The 6,876-nt window shown below is 36.2% G+C and overlaps 1 pseudogene; it reads left to right on the forward strand.

The window, feature by feature from the left end:
* Nucleotides 1-2,307: 2,307 nt before the first annotated feature.
* On the forward strand, nt 2,308-3,444 carry LOC139038023 (periphilin-1 pseudogene; annotated as a pseudogene).
* Nucleotides 3,445-6,876: the final 3,432 nt, after the last annotated feature.

The following is a 6,876-nucleotide window of genomic DNA, read 5'->3' on the forward strand; positions in this document are numbered from 1 at the left end:
ATTCTCTGGTTGTATTGTTTGCAAAGTCTGAATTTTGTCATATGGCCTTTACAACTATTCTGTGTAATGCCATTCTGTTGTTTTTTTACATACTAAAGTACTGTGTGTACTGTTTGTGTAGTTTTGTGAACTTAGTTTTGATTTGGGCCTGCTTAAATCGTCATGAGAAGTTCCTAGCGAGTTTGCGTTAGGAAGTGAGAAATGAGGGATTTCATCTTGTAACTTTTAATTCTAGAGATGTGGTTAATAGAAGTATAAGGACAGGGAATGACAGTAGTGTCTGGGATGATTGGAGCTTACAGATTTCTGGATAAATACACTGAAGAAATGGTATTGACATCACAGTTGCCTTTTTTCTCTCTTATTCTTGGTCTTTGGGCCATTGTAGAGATGTGCTGTAGAGCATGCTTGTTTTATCTGAGGGATCAAAGAGAATTACTGATCAGCAGTATCTCTGTTTTCATGCATGTTACACAAGCACCACTTGTCCCCAATTTCAGAAAAGGCAGTCACGAAAAGATTGTTTTAGTGGAAAATTGAGCACAGTTTTTGCTTTCAAGTTTCTAAGATGGTCCTTACAAAAAAGCCAATTTTATTTTGCAGTTAAAAGTTGTTAATTTTTTTTAGTTGTTTCTCAGGTATCTGCTCTTGTGCCAGCTACCATACTTTTAAATCCAGTAGAAATGTTAAATCCGGTAGAAACTGGGAGCACATAAATATCTCATATACAGTGAAGGAGGGCAGTGCCAACTAATAGGATTGGTTTCTAACATGGCTTCAGTGGTGATGATGGTGAACTCCATTGAGTCTCTTTTACTGTCTTGTGTAGTTGTGACTAGTTGTAAATTTACAAATTGCCCCCCCCCCCCCCCCAAATTTTGCACTTAGGGAGAGTCCATACCAAGGAATGTGATTTTTTTTCCTGGATCATGGTGTTGAATTAAATGCCCTATATGCTTCAAAGCAGTTGATTAAAAAAATTCAAATTAATAAAAGCCAGTTTTATTATAGCAGCTACTTAATTGAGTGTCTAATATATGCCAGGCTATATATATAATACATATATTACATATATATATATAATACGTATGTGCAGAGAAGGAAATGGCAACCCACTCCAGTATTCTTGCCTGGAGAACCTCATGGACGAGCCTGGAGGGTCCATGGGGTCACACAAAGAGTCGGACACGACTCACGACTGAACAATATATGTGTGTGTGTGTGTGTGTGTGTGTTTAAATTAAGATTTATTTATTTATTTTTGGCTGAGCTGGTCTTGGTTACTGTGAGTGAGCTTTTGTAGTTGCTGCAAGCGGAGGCTACTCTCTAGTTGCAGCAGGCAGGCCTCACTCCGTTGATTCCTTTTGCTGGGGAGCATGGGCTCTGGGGCACATGATCTCAGTCATTGTGGTGCATGGGCTTAGTTGCTCCTTGGCATGTGGAATCTTCCCGGACCAGGGAGCAAACCCATGTGCCCTGCATTGGCAGGCAGATTCATAACCACTAGACCACCAGGGAAGCCCCTGGCTATATGTTTTAATAGGCTTTATAGATTTTCTTATTTAATTTAGATAAGGAAAACATTTCTGAGCTGAGAGGTTATTTGTTTTTACCATATCTTCCATTATTTTGAAAGTGTAACTGTCAAATCAATTTATGATTTGTTTCTCATAGATATCTTATGAACATATAGAGGGAAATCTGTTATTTCCCTGGATGAGGAAAAGACTAGAAATTCCTTTTTTTATCAATAGGTAAAAGTTGTTTTGCCCAAGAAATTCTGAAAGCTAATGTTCAGGTGTATATTAAAACTTTTAAGAAATTTTTTTCCTAAACTTCTAAAAACTTAATTCCCCCCTTTCTTCCTATGCTGTATTTACATCTAAAAGCTAGTTTGTGTTTTTTAAAACCATAAAAATATCTGGCACAAAAGTATCACTAAGGAATTTTCTTATTTATTGTACATTTAGTACAAAACTTTGGATTTGATTCCCAAATTAAGGAGAAAATGATATAAATTACTGTCTTATGTATGTTCAGTTAGGTCTTAACTCCCTAAGAATGAAGACATTGTTAGTGAGTGGGGTGATATAATAATACAGGGATTCTGTACTTAGGTATAGGCCATTATTGAAATAATTTGAAGTTAAACTTTCAAACTTAGAGGAATATTTTGTGTTATACTTATTGTTTATTTCCTCTTTCTTGGAGCACAGTATTACAAGATGCTCTTATATGTAATAAACATTTTTAATTAAGGTAGGTCACTCAAAGTCACTTAAAAGGTCACTCAAGACAAGACAAAATACTTCCCAGGAGCCCGGCGACGAGTGGACGACTACATTTACGCGATCTCCAGGCGGCCCAGAGTTGTGGCTTACAAAGGAGATGAAATGTGGTCTGAGGGACGATATGACTATGAAAGACTTCCAAGAGAAAGAGTACCTCCTTGAAGTCACCCCAGTGATGAATCTGGCTATAGGTGGACAAGAGATGATCATTCTGCAAGCTGACAGCCTGAATACAGGGACATGAGAGACAGCTTTAGAAGAAAAGATTTCTACTCCTCCCATTATGTGAGAGACCGGTCTCCTCATAAAAGAGACACTCCTTTTTTCAGAGAATCGCCTGTAGGCCGAAAGGATTCTCCACACAGCAGATCTGGCTCCAGTGTCAGCAGTAGGAGTTATTCTCCAGAAAGAAGCAAAACTTATTCCTTCCATCAGTCTCAACACAGAAAGCCCGTGCGTGATGGTGCCTGCTACAAACGGCAGAATGAAGGAAAGCCAGAAAGAGGTAAAGAAAGACCTGTTCAGCCTTTGAAAACATCAAGAGACACTTCACCCTAAAGTTCTTCAGCAGTTGCTGCATCAAAGGTATTAGACAAACCCAGTAGGCTAACTGAAAAGGAACTTTCTGAAGCTGCAAGCAAGTGGGCCGCTGAAAAGCTAGAGAAGGCAGATGAGAGTAACTTACCCGAAATTTCTGAGTATGAGGCGGGATCCACAGCACCATTGTTCATTGACCATCCAGTAGAACCTGAGTCAAATGCAACAGATGGCATAGAATTGTTCGAAGACAGTCAGCTAACCAGTCGCTCTAAAGCAATAGCAACAAAAACCAAAGAGATTGAACAGGTTTACCGACAAGACTGTGAAACTTTTGGGATGGTTGTGAAAATGCTGATTGAAAAAGATCATTAGAAAACTCTATCCAGTTTGCCTTGAGACAGAATTTACATGAAATAGGTGAGCGATGTGTTGAAGAACTCAAGCATTTCATTGCAGAGTATGACACTTCAAGTCAAGATTTTGGAGAGCCGTTTTAGATTGCTTTCTCAGGCAAAAAAAAAAATTTCTAGACTTTTTCCCCCCTGGATTGTGTAAATCCTTAATATATAGAATTTTTGTGAAGAGAAATACTTTTGATAGTTGACCATATTTCCAATATCAAATAAACATCTAAAATAGTCTAAGATATTTTAATTAGAATCTTTTTTATCTACATGTAGAGCCTTCTAATACATACTTATCTTTTTCCCCCCTCTCCTAAAACGATGTGTCAATTAATTGTTCAAGCTTTCTTGAAAATGCAGTCCAAGATTTCTGTACTTACAGGACATGTCCTGTAGTCTTCCATTGTTATGTGATCATTTGTTTGGTCACACTAGTGTAATTTATAGGTTAGAATACATTCCACTTAAACATTTGTAATCTTTTTGCATTTCATAGTCAGTGATACCATGTGAAAATGTTAGAATTCTGAGTTGTGTTTTATTGACTTGTTGCTTTGCTTACCTTAGGCTTTGTAACTTTCAATATGTTTAAGTATATTCAAATAAACAATACTTTGGTATCTCGGGGAAAAAAAAAAAGACAAAATAAAGCAACTCTAAAAGTGTCATAATTTCATCACAGTTTGTTCAGAGGCACAGTGTTAAAGTCTGTTTTTAGACACCATTTTATCCCTAGTGCTTGGCTCATGAGAGACACTAAATAGTGATGAGTAAATGAACCTAATTGATATGCTTTAACTTAGCTAGCTTTCATTTATTCAAATATTGTCTATAACTATGTCAAGATCCAAATTTATCAACACTTTAAAACACTTTGTTATTAGTTATAAAAATAATTGTACTTTTTAGTGGAGGCCAGCTTCTTAAAAGCATAAATGTGTTTTGGGGGTGGGGTGGTGGTATTGAAGATGGGTATGGGGAGGCTCTTAACACATGCACTATGGTTTACTCAGGAGTCAGAAGGAAAGGGTAAGGAAACTTGCTTATTCCTAGTTAGTCTCTAACATGGGCATTACTTGTCTTGTCATGGCTTCCATCATGATGGTACTATATTGGTTAAAAGGATGAACAACAAACCAAAATTTGAGTTTTGGTTTTACCACTCAGCAGACTTGTGTAACACATTGCTTTTGAAAAAATGGAAGCTTTTATTTATATTACTTCTCTAACTTTTAGGTCTGCTTCACTGACTTCTTTTTCCTAGCAGCTCTTTTCATGTGGATATTTCTAAATGACCTTTTTTTTTCCCACTTCCTGCAATATATATATGTAAGAAAACATTTTACTTCCATGGCTTCATCTAAACAATATATTAGCAACTAAGTAATATGCTAGCTACTATACTATCTAGTAATATACTGTCTGTAGTTACCCTTTGGACAGCTCTACAAGCTGAACGTCATACTTTGTGTCTGGTGTTAAACCCATGGTTATCCTCCATTCTGTTTCTCTTCTATCTTCCTTGTTTTGAATCATTACAGTTCGCTTGGTTACCTAAACCTAGAACTTTCAGAAACCCCATCTAACTTTTACAAAATGTTAAACTGGTCATTGAGGGTTTGTCGCTTTTAATACTGTCTTTAATGTCTTCTGAATGTATCCTTTCAGATCTGTGAGTCCTGCTCTGACAAGTGAAGTGCTGTAATGATCCCATCAAGGCCTTGCATGCTTCCCAGTCTCTCCTGTTATTCCCCTCCTTCCTTTTCTCCAGCCTCCACTAGGGGAAGCAAAACAAAAGTAATCTCTTTCTTTGTGGAACCTCACTCCTCTCTTTTCCATGCACCCATCTTTCAATCTCTGTTGACTTGGATGTAGTAGGCTAGCAAATAATACTTTGATTGTAGAAGGAATCATCTTACAGTAAAAGTAATGTAACAGTTTTGATGATGTATACTTTTGTAATGAAGTATGTGTGTATCCTCATGGAAACTTAAAAGAAATACTTAATTTTGACTAAAATTCAAGAAATTTTAATACAATGAGACCTAACTTGTGTCTATATTTTTTTAAGTGTCATCAGCATTCAATTAATATCTCTTCCACATGTAATAGTCTTTGTTTCTAGCTTAAATAAGAAAGAAAATTAATAAAAGAGTGAATCCCTCAATAGAAAAAACAAGTAAGCCTTGCTTTGATATATTTAAAAAGTATTTGAAATAGGTCAAGTGCTGGCAGGGAATTGCATCAGCACTAAAGACCTACCTAAACTGGCTTAATTTTTTTTTTTACTTTTAATTTTTACCATGCTAACATGAATATATCATAATTAAATAGTCTAGAAGAATTTAGGATGAAATGTGAGTGTATGTAATCCTATCCCACTCTTTCCTATCCTGCTCATATTTCTCAGGGGGAACCTGTATTTTTAGTGTATCTGGAGGCTACCTCCAGAACTATAAGAAATATGCTTATTCTTTTATATATTTACTTGCCAACTTTAGACAGCATCTGTTAATTCTTTGCTACAATATATGAGGATTTAGCTCATTGTTTCCTCCCCTCCTCTATCCTCTCCCCTCTTCCTGATGTTTGATGTTCTTTTTGTTGTTAATATTTTTGTTTCGTTGGTTACTTCCTTTTTAAACTTTAAATAGTGTAGTTCTCTATAACCTTAACCTTGGTCATTTACTTCGATGTCAGAATTGTTAACGTTTTCCTTTGGTCCTGTAATCATATAGTGTTCTGAGATTAAATTATATGCTGATTCTAAAAGTTAAAATAATTGGCAAAGACCTGAATGTTTGATTTGCTTTGCTTCACTCCATTATCACACTTTGGACTTTCTTAGAAGTCCAAATAATATAATATGTTTATATTACATATATATATATTTATTATCAAAATGAAATGGATTCTCTCTCCCAGAACTATTTGGCATTTAAATTTGTTCCATAGATAAATATTATGACTTTCTTAGTTTTCTTTATAGAATATTAAAATTTATCCAGTCTAAAATTCATACCACCTTTCTGTAAGCTTTCCTCTTTTTCTGAAGCCCACTCTCCTATAACCCTCTGTCTTCTAACTTTCCTCTGGACAATTTTCTTAAGCCTACTGCATAGCTTTCATCCCAGGATATATTTCTCTTTGTTATTCCAAGTGTATTGGTTCTCACAAAGCCTTTGACTGTGTAGATCACAACAAACTGTGGAAAATTCTGAAAGAGATGGGAATACCAGACCACCTTACCTGCCTCCTGAGAAATCTGTATACAGGTCGAGAAGCAACATTTAGAACCAGACATGGAACAACAGACTGTTTCCAAATTGGGAAAGGAGTACATCAAGGTGCTGTATATTGTCACCCTGCTTATTTAACTTATATGCAGAGTACATCATGAGAAATGCTGGGCTGGAAGAAGCACAAGCTGGAATCAAGATTGTGGGGAGAAATGTCAATAACCTCAGATATGAAGATGACATTACCCGTATGGCAGAAAGTGAAGAAGAACTAAAGAGCCTCTTGATGAAAGTGAAAGAGGAGAGTGAAAAAGCTGGCTTAAAGCTCAACATTCAAAAAATGAAGATCATGGCATCTGGTCCCATCACTTCATGGCAAATAGATGGGGAAACAATGAAAAT

The sequence above is a fragment of the Odocoileus virginianus genome, chromosome 13 (genome assembly GCF_023699985.2).
Source record: "Odocoileus virginianus isolate 20LAN1187 ecotype Illinois chromosome 13, Ovbor_1.2, whole genome shotgun sequence".
Lineage (NCBI taxonomy): Eukaryota > Metazoa > Chordata > Mammalia > Artiodactyla > Cervidae > Odocoileus > Odocoileus virginianus.